At 29.1% G+C, this 16080-nt stretch overlaps 1 protein-coding gene across 2 annotated transcripts in view; it reads left to right on the top strand.

Annotated features, from left to right (window-relative positions):
* Positions 1-7220: 7220 nt before the first annotated feature.
* LOC130899931 (receptor-type guanylate cyclase gcy-8) overlaps positions 7221-16080 on the top strand; it is a 32282-nt gene continuing 23422 nt past the window's right edge. For both annotated transcript variants that reach the window (XM_057810127.1, XM_057810128.1), the window contains exon 1: positions 7221-7321. The gene's annotated coding sequence lies outside the window, so the exon portion shown is untranslated. The remainder of the gene's footprint in view (positions 7322-16080) is intronic.

Here is a 16080-nt window from a genome sequence, read left to right as displayed (position 1 = left end):
TTTTATCAAATAAAACAAAGTTTATTTTGTTCTAATAAGTAAGTAAATAAATTATATTATTAAAAGGATCTTTACATTCGTTATACAATATTAAAGTTACATAAGCTAAATGGATAATCACTAAAAATAATCAATCATACATTGGAGACTAATTTCCATTGGTCGGTTTGGCTCAGCACGTATTAATAGCTGCATTGTCTCAGGCAAAAATAATTTTGAAGCGTTTTTTTTTGGTCTTTCTCATGGAACTAATAAATGGGTCGGATGTTAATAGTAACCTATGATAAATATCTAAGTTGCATTCTTCCCTCGAAAACTTGTGAGCAAAGTTTCTTTCGATAAGACCTAAAATGTTTATTGCGGGCCTCGGCAGCTTCTTCCGAAAGTTGCCCTATCGGCAACAACGAATTTTCTATTATTGAAGACCTTATGCATCGTTGGAGTCATAGGGCGCTTGATATGGCTTCTAATATCACTTTTAATCTAATAATCAAGTCATAACTTATCCCAGGGATTTCTGCAGCCAATTCAGGGTTCTCGAAGAATCTTCTGCTGGTATTTCCATCGTTTGTGTTTCCGAAGTTACTTTTTGGCATATCGACTAAGAGACCTGTCTCCTCTCTAAATCTTTGGTGAATATCAAGTTTCTTCTGCTTTTCTAGATTTTTTTCGTCTTCGGTTCGTCTCTCGCGATATTTTTTCACGGGCAATTTATATGCTAAGGAGCTTCAGGGCATACATCATTTTTTTTTTTGTTAAATCATTAAAATCTTTTCACGTAGCTCCACATAAATAACATCTGCTGGTCGATTTGGTGTATGTAGCTGCATTGCAGACCTTTCCGTCAACCATAGAAATTTTAAAACTATGTTGAAAAAAATTGTGTGTGTGTGTGTCAGCTCCGAAGCACGACTGGAGTTTACTCCTTAAGTTCGATAGTCTAGCCAGACGCAAAAAGAGTTTATTTAACTTGATAAAGATTGGTTGATTGCCAGATTATTTGGGGCTTCCTTCATTAATTTTTTTTAATCTGTAAGCTCGCTGTCTCTCGGCTGGAGTTTTTGGAGGTTTAGATTTTTTCCTAGTCAAAAAATATAAAAAAACAAATTAGAAAATTTATAAATGCATAATTATAAAAATTTTAACCGACTTTTTTATCATTGTGTTCCGCTAAAGTGAACTGAAAGTATTTTCAAATAACTATGGCAGAAAGAGGTGTAGATGATATTGCCGGAAAATCTAACAAACACGTGGTTGCAAGGTACGTTATAATTCATGTATTATATGTATGAGCATGTGCAATTTGTATTTATTAAATATATTAATAATTATCGATGTAATTCATATAAATATATATTTGAAAACAACACATAAAATTAGATAATCAACCCAATATGAATTATCCGATTTTTTCCTATTTTTTCAAACTCTTTTATTTTTAAAACTAGCAAAAACTAGCAGCTGATTTTAAGCAGTTTTCTTTACAAGACTTTATTCTATATAATGAAATCAAAAATGTAACTCGGAAGGGTGCGGAAGTAAAGTTTTTTTTCGATTGAAATTGAAAAATAAAGAAAAAACATTTCTAAAAAAGGGTAGATATTATTGACGGCTGATTAAGTCATTTATTGACAATATATTTAATACAATTTCATATTAATTTAATAAAGGCTTACCTGTATTATTGGTATCCGTCACTTAAACAAGCAAATATGACACGACACATAAAATATTCACCGAAGAAAATGATATACGAAAAGGGCGTCAAGAACTTTCACGTGCGACAATCAAGTTTCGACTGGTAAGTCGATTATTGGAATTTCGACTAATTCCTAGAAATCTACGTATGTGCGACGTTCGACAGTGTGCAGTTCAATTAGAAACGTTTGATTGTGTTACAATAAATAATTGTAATTTATGGTAATTTTTTTCAGAATGTCTTTTTATGGCAAGTACAACGATTTAAAAATCCCCATATCTCCTAAACCATAAATTTTATCGAATTAAACAAAGAGTAACTTTTCGTTAAAAATCGATTCGAAAATTCATTTTTGCTATCTTTAGATTGTACAGATTGTCCCTGCAAAAGTTACGGGTTGTTTTTTATGTCACGTCATCTAGTTGTCCCCAAATTTTTTTCAATCAAGTCCCGGTATAACTTAGAGATTTTGAACATTTCTTATTTTCATAATTACTGTAATTTATCAATGAAATATGCAAAAATTTTTACATTTAAATAATGACTAACCACTTCCTTTCATTAGAAAGATAGTAAATTTAGTGTATTTGACGTTATTATAAATATTTGGTATTTTCCAAAACGCAACGCAAAATCGGTTGCAAAATAAGTAGAAGGAAGTACAAACCTCTGCGAATGATAACAGAATCGATTACTTAAACGTAAAACACGAATCATTATTATCAAAATGATTAAGTTTGCTTGTGTGAGTATCAAATTATTATTAGTGATATTGGTGAATAGTGAAAATTCGGGAGAATGGACTATTTTAACGATTAATGCCGAACCGTATCTTTTGAATAAAGCTGGTATTGACATACATACAACATTCCTAAATTCAACTTCGACTATTGGTTTTTGCGATGTTATTTATTGTACTTTTAAAAAAGAAGCAGGTCTGATTCTCACTAAATCGATCATGAACGTGCTACGTCCAATCATATTGCATAAACATACTTTCAAAATATCCATAAATAAAATAGATAATTTCTGTTCTTCATACTACGAATTATTAAAATCGTCAAACTATTCTACAGGATTTTACTTTTCACGCCGTCTGAGTTTACTTTATATTTGGGATACTCAACTAGATTCTTTACAAAGTTGCTACAAAGGATTCGCCAGAGAATCTAGAATGAACGATTCTAAGATATCAATCATATTCGAAAACGAAAACTCCCGTTACGCACTTGAACTTCAACATCGCTTAAGAGATAACTTGTGGTCTACAAATCAATCTGTCCTTTTTGTAACTAACGTTTCTACAGAATCTTATCATTCTTCTTCCAATTACTATTATGGTTGTGAAGGATTCTTCTACATAACTCATTTCAATTTCTTCACTGCAAAACCGAAACAACAATCAACTTATGTAACATATATTATAACAGCAGCGTGTATTTCTTTGCTAATTATTATCATGGCAACAATTATTTTATATGTATATAAGAGAAGAAGAAATACAGTTGAAGAAGTAGAATACTTCGAATCACATCTTTATGAAACGCCAAAGTTTATCGAGCCTGAAGTGTGTACGTCAGGAAAACAAGATTCGAATCCAGAAACTTTGAAATATGATTACGTTTATGCTGATTCCATACCTAGAAATTTATTAGGAGGTTTGAAAAAACCAATACCACCAGCTAAACCTGTCAAATCAATACAAAAATGTGATGCAGTGAAGTTTGATATCAAGAAAAAAGACGATTGTATTAATTTACGAATACAAGCAGAAAGTTTAAAGTGAAAACCTAAATTTTGTGATATCGCTCAATTAAAAACTTTATTGTTATTAATTTGTGGAATTTTCTCGATTATTTTTATGTTAAATTATAGTTATTAGTAATTACAAACTTGGAATGACAAAAAAATTGACGCTTCAAGAATTATTGTGACAAATATTTTTGGCTACATTTACAAATATTGTTCTTCAAAATAGAATAAATGCTTATGATTTAATTATATTCGGCTTCTGCTAGCATTCCTGGACTCCTAGTGGAACTTCTGGTTTTGTTAGTCATTTTTCTTTTTTCTTTTCAGCGCCGTCTTCTTCCTCGCCATTGAGTTTTTCTTTAAAGCTCTTAATCTTTGCCTCGCTGAATTCTAGGAATTCCTCTTTAAGATATAAAAATATTTTGCATCTCGAGGTACATCTTTAAATGCCACGGTGGTAAAAAAAGTATTTGAAGATCAACTGTTGAATTTTTTAAAAGTAATCAAAGTATTCTAATATAATAATCTTATACGGTTAGTGCGGGTTTTTTTTGTAAATAAATAAAACAATAAACTAAATCACCCTCTTTAGAAAAGTAAATTTTTATTTCAAATCGTTCAACTCATTTTAGTCAATATTTGAGATTCTTTTCAAGATGATAACTTAGGTGAGTATCTTCAGAGACCTTATCGTGCTGACTTAGAACAAGTTTTTGTTCGATTTAGTGGCTTTGACGCGGACGAAAACAAGTTTAGAAACAAAAATAACAATCCTTCGCTTCGATTCAAATAATTGGTATAGCAAATAATATTATCTTGATTGGAAAAACATTATTATATATTGTTTATGAGAGTACGTCAAAATAAACAAAAATTCGTGTGATAAAAATAGTGTTTACCAATCTCAGAGCATTTCAAACGACTCTCAAATGGGTTAGTTTGAAACCAATACCTAATAAGTAAGATTTATACTTTTTAAAATATATTTAAATAATGATTTATAGAGAAAACATACTTATACTTTGTATTGTATATTTTTCTTACATTTGTATTCAAACATACACTTTCTTTCAATTTAATAACCCTTTAATATGGTTTTTATTACCACCCTTTATTTAATTTATTTGGTTAGTTTGTTTAAATGGAATTTTCTAATCACATATCTACCAAAGTTTAATCAAGTTATTAAATTGAAACTTCGAATAGTTTCTTTTAATGACAATACGTAATTCAAAAAAAATTTATGATAATTTTCTTCAGAATGTCTCTTTATGGCGAACGATCTAAAAATCCACATATCTCTTAAACCATAAATTTTATCGAGTTGAACAAAGAGTAACTTTTTGTTAAAAATCGATTTGAAAATTCATTTTTGCTACTTTTAGTTTGTACAGATTGTCCCTGCAAAAGTTACGGGTTGTTTTTTATGTCACGTCATCTAGTTATTCCCGAATTTTTTTCAATCAAGTCCCGGTGTAACTTATATATCTGGAATTCACATTTAAATAATGACTAATTTTGAGGATTTATAGAGAAAACATATTTATACTTTGTATTGTATATTTTTCTTACATTTGTATTCAAAGATACACTTTCTTTCAATTCAATAACTATTTACCAAAAAAAAATTTATGATAATTTTCTTCAGAATGTCTCTTTATAGCGAACGGTTTCCTTGATATGTACAACGATCTAAAAATCCACATATCTCCTAAACCATAAATTTGATCGAGTTGAACAAAGAGTAACTTTTCGTTAAAAATCTATTTGAAAATTCATTTTTGCTACTTTTAGTTTGTACAGATTGTCCCTGCAAAAGTTACGGGTTGTTTTTTATGTCACGTCATCTAGTTATTCCCGAATTTTTTTTAATCAAGTCCCGGTATAACTTAGAGATTTTGAACATTTCTTATTTTCATATTTTGTTTAATTTTTCAATGGGATATGCAAAAATATCTGGAATTCAGATTTAAATAATGACTAATTTTGAGGATTTATAGGGAAAACATATTTATACTTTGTATTGTATATTTTTCTTACATTTGTATTCAAAGATACACTTTCTTTCAATTCAATAACTATTTACCAAAAAAAAATTTATGATAATTTTCTTCAGAATGTCTCTTTATAGCGAACGGTTTCCTTGACATGTACAACGATCTAAAAATCCACATATCTCCTAAACCATAAATTTGATCGAGTTGAACAAAGAGTAACTTTTCGTTAAAAATCTATTTGAAAATTCATTTTTGCTACTTTTAGTTTGTACAGATTGTCCCTGCAAAAGTTACGGGTTGTTTTTTATGTCACGTCATCTAGTTATTCCCGAATTTTTTTTAATCAAGTCCCGGTATAACTTAGAGATTTTGAACATTTCTTATTTTCATATTTTGTTTAATTTTTCAATGGGATATGCAAAAATATCTGGAATTCACATTTAAATAATGACTAATTTTGAGGATTTATAGGGAAAACATATTTATACTTTGTATTGTATATTTTTCTTCCATTTGTATTCAAAGATACACTTTCTTACAATTCAATAACCCTTTAATATGGTTTTTATTACCACCCTTTTTTTAATTTATTTGGTTTATTTAAATGGAATTTTCTAATCAAAGTTATTGAATTGAAATTTCGAATACTTTCTCACTTTTAATTACAATATCGAATTCAAAAAAAAAAAATAAAATGTTTTTATGTATTTTGTATTTATGTCATTATAAAATAGTATTTTCAATAAAATTAACCTGATTTACAATATTCATAACGAGTTTTTCTGAATAAAACACTTTATATGAACCTTTTTTCCAAATGAGTTTTTCAATGTAAAATAGCCTCGATAATTTAATATTTCGTGAAGGCTACTTACAATTCCATGCTACCTAGATCGAATATCTATATAAAAGAGCGTTTACGTTGTGGGATTGTAGCAAAATTGAACACCAAAGTGTACTAACTCTAATATATTGACATAAAATTGAGATCGAATCGATATAAATCTAGATCTAGATATAAATATAGATCGAATATCTATATAAAAGAGCGTTTACGTTGTGGGATTGTGGCGAAATTAAACACCAAAGTGTACTAGCTCTAATATATTCCGAGCTTTCAAATACTTATGTATTGATCGTCTGAGAATCAATTAGATAAGAATTGCGGATAAATTTGTAATATCTTTCGAAAAATATGATGAATCTATCAACTTCAAAGTTTAATATTCAAACTAAAAAATACGCAGCAGCTATTAGTCAAATTATTCGTAGTTGTATTAAGATTTACAAAAAAGAGCTGAAAATTTCCAAAAATTCTCGTTTCAAGAATTTTTTAATCTTTATAATTGAATTTATGTTTTTTTTTTGATATTTAGTGATTGGTTTTTTATCGTATTGATGACCTCTTAGTCTATTTTCTAAATACTGAGATGTCTGCCCTATATAGACAGCATCACAATTAGTTTATACTTTTTTTAACTAAACAAGGGGTTTAGGAATTTTGATATACATCGGTATTACCTTTTTAGGCTTAAAAAAAACAGTTTCGTAGTGAAAAACTTTTTTACATACAAACAAACAAAAGTTTTTTCATCACCTTTTTATCGATCAATATTCACTGTTTTTCATTTCGAAAAATACAATTTATTATAATCAATTTTGAAAATACTCGATCTGAAAGGATACATAACTAAAAATCACAATGAAACTCGAGAATCCAATTCAAATAAGGTAAAAAGCTGCGCTCAGTTTATCCTGAAGCGTTGTTCTCCTCGGAAGTCCAGGCAACAGGATAACGTGCTCAAACACTCCTTGAAATCCGAACAGACATGTTGTAATTGTCTATTCTGACGTGCTTTGTAGATTTGCGCAGGTGAGTTTTATAAACAATTAGAAGTTTATTATTTTATTATAAATATTAATCTAAACTAAAAATTTACATATAAAATGAAGTTTAAAAAAAAATGTTTCGCCGATTTATTTGCTTTTATTTAAATACATACACAAAGTTTTATTGTATTTTTATTAGAATTGATAAATTACATTCCATTTCGGGAATTAGTAAGATGGAGAAATTAGTTTTAAAAAATTTTTTATTTACATAAAATCAGATATTAGTTGTAATTCAATAAATGTTATATTGAACGATATTCCAAACAAATTGTATACAATATCAAAATTAAAATTCATTTATTTGAATTTTGAAAACATGACTTTATGACTAAAGGCATTTTAATTTAGGATTTTAAGTAAAATATAGTTTGGCCGAAGACCTTTAGGTTTTAAACCATAAAACTTGGTGTAATTTTATTTTGAACAAAGTTTTGACGGAAATTCTACGTTTCGGATCCCATTTTATACAAAATTTAACCTAGAAATTGTAAAACAAACATCGAAAACTACAGCCAAAAAGGAGATTTGCTCAAAGAAATTGATTTCGCGATACATCTCTGGAAATTTCTTCAATTTTCCATTTCTTATATATGTAATGTTAGACGTTTCGACCTTCATAAAAATATCTGTCGTTTCGAATCTAAGTATATGAATTAAGTAGTTAAATTCATTATTTTATATTGAATTATACATATTGCTTTTTCCTTAATACATTTTTCATTTTCCCAGCGATGTACCAAACTCTTTTTATAATAAAAATCGTCAAGCTCCTCAAAATACCAATTTTTTTTCAAGTCTAGCAACAGAAAATAATCCGAGAGGGTTAAATCTGGCGAATAGGGTGCATGAAGTAGCAATTCAAACTTTAATTCATTTATTTTGTCTATTGGAATATGATCGGGTGCATTATCTTGATGAAGCAACGCTTTCTTCTTAACTGCTTGATTTCTTCGCTCAAACTTTGCAATAAATTCGCATTTAAGGGTTTTCTTCAACATTTCTGGACGTCTTCACCTCATTAGGTCAACCACTGCGATGGTGGTCTTCTTAAGTAGAACAGCCTCGTTCAAACTGTATGTTTTCTGCTTTTTCATTGTACTGATGACTTCATATTCTATTTTATAGATATTCAGATGTCTGTCGTATGTAAACAGTTCCGTTATTATCACAAGATATTTATCCATTTTTTTTTATATAGAAAATTATCAATTTTTTTCACATTGAATTTGAAAAACTTGTCCACGTGACTATGGGGAGTTTTAGCACCCCATATTTTTCAATTGTAGCATAAGTGCCATCAAAAATACCGGCATAATTCTTTCCATAGTGAACTGAAGAATTTTTTGATATACTTCATGTTGCCCAGTTGCCCAGTTTTATACGTAATGGCGGAAGGATAATTTTGTCCCTTAAGGGCCAGTTTCTTCTTGCCCAACCCTTTTGTTTAGCTCCACTGTACCAAAGATATACGGAACAGGGAAACTTAGTGTAACAACTTTTTTGCTACAAAATAACGCCGTAATTTTTTATCTGCTTCACGATATACTTTTTTCAGTGTCTGAGGAAAGCGATTGTTCTTCTTTCAGACTTGATAATAATTCGGAAACTTGTTTAGAAAGATTTATATCTCTTAGGAGATTATCTAACACAATTTGGTTCATTTTACTTACCTTAAAAATTTTTTTGTGATGAGCTTGGTATTCTAAGAGTTGCAGGCATTGAAGAGTCAGGTGAGGACTGCAGTAGACGTTGAAAAACCAACTGGATACTGCCATTTATCCCTATTTTTAGCGTTTAAACCGTATACTTTAATGCTACAAAAATAAGAATCTTTGAAATGGTCTCTCGCCAAATAGTCGTTTTTCCAAATTTAAAGACACTAATATTCCACGCACGTTGTACAATCATAATCGGGAGCCAAAGACTTCTTATTTTTGTCCAAGAGCATCTCAAAATACTCCCCAACTTTTTTACAATACGAGGATGTATTGATATCTAGTTAGCTTAGACCAGTTCAATCTATAAACAAAAGATTGCGTTACCATAACAACGAACAATAAATTATTAGAAGTGTAAGTGTAAATTTTGACGTCAAAATAGTAAAACAAAGTTACGCAATTAAAGGAAAAAATATGCGCAACGTAATTGTGAAAATTGAAAAATTGGAGTATGGATCCATCATCAAGAACCTGTATTTAAAAGGATTAAGAGGTAAGCAGATTTACGAAGTTATGCTTAATACCCTTGGTGATCAATGTCCTTCGTATGCGACCGTGAAAAATTGGACTGCGAGCTTCAAAAGAGGTAAATTCTTCATTGAAGATAATGACCGTTGAATAATGACCATCGCGTTCGATCTGTGCTCGATTTGAAAACGATGTAGACTTCTTAAACCGAATGGTTACTATGGATGAGACTTGGGTACATTTCTACGATCCAGAAACAAAGCCACAATCGATGGAATGGCGACACTTTGGTTCTCCAAGACCTGAGAAGTTTCGTGTCCAAAAATCTGCTGGAAAAGTTCTTGCTTCAGTTTTTTTGGGATTGCCAAGAGTAATCGTGGTTGATTTTCTGGATAAGGGTAGGAAAATAACTGGAGATTACTAATCGACATTACAACGGGAAAAATTAAAGATAAAAGACGCGGAAAACTATCCAAAGGTGTTTTGTTTATGCAGGACAACGCCTCTGCACACAAATCTCATGTTGCAATGCAAAAAATTCGTGATTTAGAGTTTGAATTCACCAGATTTGGTTCCGTTAGACTATCATCTCTTTCCTCAACTGAAAACAAGTTTAAAACATCGTAAATTTTCCTCCAACGAAGAGGTAATAAAAGCTGTGTAGAGCAAGAAGAAACGTTTTTTTTTTTGAGTAATAAAATATTTTGACATTGAAATTTTGTTTGGTTCTATAGTAGGCTAAGAATTTTTCAATATATCCTCGTATTTAAACACATAAGACCCCCATATATATAGGAAAAAGGATCTGGATTATTTAAACAACGCCTCCAAGGACGAAAAAACTTTTGAGGCTAATCTTAACACGGTTAAATACGCCTGTAAAGGCCCGTTTACACGAATTTAGTGAACAAGTATTTAGTTAAGTGTTTAGTTAATTTTAAGCCGCGTGAACAGACAGTTTAGTGTTTAGTACAAGTAGATTTGATAAAAAATAAATCATAAGTGGATATTATCAACTACAAAATTCGCGGCAACAGACGAAAATGAATTTCGTAAACTAGTTTCGTTTCAACTGTCCATTCTAAGTAATTGATCATTACGTTTAGTAAACAGAAGAGGCTGGGAATTAAAATGACTGTTCAACATGATAATTTACACATACTAGAAGATCGATGTAATACAAAACTTATATAACGTGAAATTAAACGGAAATCCAATTAAGAGTCCCTGAAAATTGATGTGGAGTAATTTGGAATTATCCAGGGGATTGGGTAATTAACTAATTTTCATTTCTGATTCATGTCAGGAATATTATTGATGTAAATGTGTCTATGGGTGAACAAAAATCATCGAATTAACATCACTGTCACGTTAGCGCTGTTGCCAAGTTAAAGAAGAATATTGAAAACTAAATACTAAATAACTTGATCATTAATCTCATCATACGAAATTTATAATCTTTGTAGTGAAAATTCTAGAAAATCTTGATGATTTCAATGTAATTTTGCTGATATTTTGATTTAATTTGTTTCGACATTCAATTATGGATTTACACCAGAGCAACGTTTGCAAATTATCGAAATGTTTCATCAAATTAATGATTCTGTTCGTCAGACTGAAGTAGTCCATCCATTTTATTTTAGTTTACTCCCAAGCATCCACTACATTACTCGCGGAGTTGTTCGAGGTTAACCGATAGTGTAGGGACGAACTTCATGCAACTTCGCCTCGCTTAACTTCCGATCGTTGTCGGTTTTTCGATTGTTTTCGGACCAAATTCAAGCCCATATCCAACCTCACTAGATTCAGACGTCCTAAAGGATTCAGTAATTGAATTAAGTCAAGTGAAGAAGCTTAAGTTCTGACCATAGTCTTCAGAGTCAAAGGACTCGAACTGAAACGGAATTTCAGCTGATTTCTACTAGAGAAATCTGAAGAATTCTATCAATCTATCGCTGTTCTAAGAGACTAGGATAGTGTCCTTTCACTTTATGGAAAATTAAATGAAAATCTCTTGATTTAAATGCTTCCAAAATCCAAAATTTTGTACTCCGATGAAGACATTTTTTGTTGAATGGATATGTTTCCAGAAACGATGATGGTTTGTCAAGATGTCTGCGTATTTTCGTGTACAAGATGGAGGAAAAGCATATAATTTCAAAAATACGAGCTCTATCGCCGGAAGTATCAATTTTTAAATACGACTCTTGATATTATATCCTTAATATTTAATTTTAAAGATTCGTAACTAAAGATTATTGATCTCGGTGATACCAATTGAACAGAAGCCTCCAATTACCAAAATAAAGAATAACAAGGTCCGAATAAACGGAAAAAACTGATGTTGTTTTGATTAAAATAGCAAGTGGTTGATTAACTCTTGATGCTGAGTAAATCGAAAATATGGTGACATAAGGAGCATGGGCGTGCAATTGAAAATTGAAAAGTTAATATTTGACTTAACTTTTTGATCAAACTGAACATGGCATAATGGATATTTGACTGAATTCACGCTTGGAACGCCAAATTTCAAATTAAACTCCCAATTTTCAGTATATTATATTTGAAAAATCAAATTGTACTTGAAAAAGCTAATTTGTGACATATTCGAATGCCACTTTAAATTAATCTACAAAAAACTGATGCGATATTTGTAAATATCACTTTTTCAACAAAATCATTCTGAAAAGTGAATCAAAAGAGGAAATTTTTAAAATTAAACAAAAAATTGTAATTTATTAAGCGTATTAAACTTGGAGAAGCCAATTTGCGATAAAAATAAACAAAAAAGCTAATTTTTAAACTAATCAAATGTAAAAAATTATATTTTGACTTGATTCAATTCAAAACAAGCCTATTCTTAATTAAATTACACTTAAAAAAGCAAACTTCGGAGAAAATTAATGCTAGAAATGCCAATTCATCACATTAAACTCGAAAATGGCAATTTTTGATTTAATCAAATTTGTAAAAGCAAATTTTTGACTTAGCTGAATATGGAAAAGTCAATTCTTCATTGTATGACACTGAATCAAGCCAACTTTTGACAAAATGAATCATAAAAGGACAATTTTTGACAAAATGGAACCGAGAAAAAAGACTTGATCTGACTAAAGTTGTAAAATTCTGTTTTTGACAAAATTAGACCTCAAAAACCAAATTTTTGGCCAAATTAAGCTTGATGAACTCTAACAAGGGCATTTATGAATAAAATGAACTTTGAATCGTCACTTTTCGATTAAACTAAATTGATACTTGAACAAATAAAATTTAAGGATGAAAATTAAATTATCGATAAAGTTGAATTTTATAAAAGCCGATTTTTGACCTTATCACAATTCAAAAAAACATTTTTTGATATAAATATGGCCAATTTTGGTCGTTGTTAAGATATAAATCCAATTTAGAAGCAACTTAATTTCGAAAAATCAATTTTTTTGTGAAATAAATTCAGAAAATCCAATTTTTCAACTCTAGATCTCTGTAAACCCCATTTTCTACCAAATTTAACCTTAAAACGCAAAATTTTGAAAAAATCAACCCAAAAATGTGCAATTTTGGTAAAATTAAATTTGAAAATAATGTCTTAATAGAAATATGAACACGATAATGTTAATTCCTAACTAAATTGAACTAGGAATATTTTTTTATTGATTTAGTCAAATTTATGACCAAATTTAATTTAAAAAAGTTAATTTTTGAGAAAGATAAGCTCAAAAAAACCAAATTAAAACTATGAAAACCAATTTTGGACGTTGTTAAGATATAAATCCAATTTAGAAACAAATTAATTTCGAAAAATCAATTTTTTTGTAAAATAAATTCAGAAAATCCAATTTTTCAACTTGTAGATCTCTGTAAACCCCATTTTCTACCAAATTTAATCTTAAAACGCAAAATTTTGAAAAAATCAACCGAAAAATGTGCAATTTTGGTAAAATTAAATTTGAAAATTTTGTCTTGATAGAAATATGAACAGGAAAATGCCAATTCCTAACTAAATTGAACTATTAATATTTTTTTATTGATTTAGTCAAATTTATGACCAAATTTAATTTAAAAAAGTTAATTTTTGAGAAAGATAAGCTCAAAAAAACCAAATTAAAACTATGAAAACCAATTTTGGACGTTGTTAAGATATAAATCCAATTTAGAAACAAATTAATTTCGAAAAATCAATTTTTTTGTAAAATAAATTCAGAAAATCCAATTTTTCAACTTGTAGATCTCTGTAAACCCCATTTTCTACCAAATTTAATCTTAAAACGCAAAATTTTGAAAAAATCAACCGAAAAATGTGCAATTTTGGTAAAATTAAATTTGAAAATTTTGTCTTGATAGAAATATGAACAGGAAAATGCCAATTCCTAACTAAATTGAACTATTAATATTTTTTTATTGATTTAGTCAAATTTATGACCAAATTTAATTTAAAAAAGTCAATTTTTGAGAAACTTAAGCCCAAAAAAAGTAATATAAACTTATGAAAATCAATTTTTTTGTAAAATAAATTCAGAAAATCCAATTTCTTAACTTGTAGACATCTGTAAACCCCATTTTCTACCAAATTTAATCTTAAAACGCAAAATTTTGAAAAAATCAACCCAAAAATGTGCAATTTCGATAAAATTAAATTTGAAAATTTTGTCTTAATAGAAATATAAACACGAAAATGTTAATTCCGAACTAAATTGAATTTAAACTATTTTTTTATTAATTTAGTTAAATTTATGACCAAATTTAATTTAAGAAATTCAATTTTTGAGAAAGTTAAACCCAAAAAAACTAAATTAAACCTATGAAAACCAATTTTTTCTCATTACACCCTATTTTCAACCAAACTAAACTTAAAAATGGCGATTTTAAGGAAAATTAAACAAAAAAGTGCATTTTTGACAAAAATAAGCTTAGAAAAATCATTCTTCTTTTTCTTCGGCCAATTTTTAACCAAATTTTGAGAAAATTGACCCGCGCATTTTTGCCCAATTTATACTTTTTGAAGAATTTGAACTCTAAAAACTCATTTACGATTAAATAAACTTAAAAAAGTCAATTTGCTTTTGATTACTTGAATCTATACGCTTATCTCAAAGCTTATTACGAATCTCACAAAAATATATACAGGGCCATTTTATTTATCTAAATTTTGATTATCTGAATAGTATCAGTTTGTACTATTATTTATTTACGTAACTATAAAAATATTGAAACAAATAAGGAAGATTTAAAAAAAAGTACAAAATAATTTAAATGAAACGAATATCAAAGAAGTAGGAAGTAAATACTGGAAAAAGATAATTGGGAAGATAAAAAACAAAAACCTCGGAGGCTAATTACCTCATTTCAATGTCCTATTGTAAGATTAATCCTTCAACTAACATCTAAAAAACCCCCAATCCTGGGATTATTACATGACATGATTTATAGCTAAAACAACTTTTTATCCTTATTCTGATATTTCTCTTTTTCCGACAATTCAGTTTACGTGAAGACCAAATGAAAAAGCGGGATTTTAAGCCCAACGAAAGCCTTTTATTTTATTCAGTTAATATATCGCGCCACTGACAGGTTATTTATTGGTTTATCTGTAATATCACGCCTCACTAACCGTCACCTACATATTCATTGGAAAAATTTCTCGGATCAAATTTACCACAGTTATAGGAAATTGTATTAATTAAATATGCTAATAGGTAAGAATTGATAAATGACATCGTTAATCTCTTTTGATAGTGTTGATGCACAATAGAAAAATATTTTTCACTGGAAAAATTCCCCTCGTTTCGTCTAATATAATAAATTTTATCACAAAACAAAACGAATATAAAAAAAAAAACGTAAAATCCGCGAAAAAAAATGTTCAAATGTATGCAGGACAATGCCCGTCCGCCACTATAGTTTGGCCAGCGCGAGCTTCTACGAAATTAACTCAAAAGAAAAGTTCTGGTTAAGAAATTTGAAAGATTTCTTCTGTACAATCATTGTAAAGCTTTGTTTTGACCGCTTGGGTCGATGTTTTTGCTCACGAGTGTATTCTATTTTCCAATTGACGAAATACGAAAGTCCTCGTTTCAAAATGAGCATTTTCATATTCTCACGCGCGTTTCAAATAAGACATTATAATCAAGACAGAAATAAAAGGATTCTCATGTTTCTAACGGGATTATCACGAAATAGATTTGAAATTATAATTTTCAGGATGTCAAAATATGGATATATACTAGATACAAATATGATATTTTATCACGTTATTATTATTATCTTCGTGAGCCAGTCACAAACAAAGAGATGAAATGGTTTTGAAGTAATTTGAAAATCATACACAAGGTGCTATTGAATAACAAGGTTTTTACGTACAAAAACGTCTGTAGTTCATCAATAAATATCTACTGTAGGTTAAATACTATAATTTATTTATAACTATCACATAATCTAAGGAAACTAATAGAATATTGATAAATAATAATCAAAGTCACGTCAAAATTCAATCATAATGCATTATGTTGATACGAAGCTTTTGTACAAACTACAAACATCTTATAAAAACAATACA

This window comes from Diorhabda carinulata, chromosome 12 (assembly GCF_026250575.1).
Source record: "Diorhabda carinulata isolate Delta chromosome 12, icDioCari1.1, whole genome shotgun sequence".
NCBI classification, from domain to species: Eukaryota; Metazoa; Arthropoda; class Insecta; order Coleoptera; family Chrysomelidae; genus Diorhabda; species Diorhabda carinulata.
Note: the sequence above shows the minus strand (reverse complement) of the source record. Positions and strands in the feature narration are given on the sequence as shown.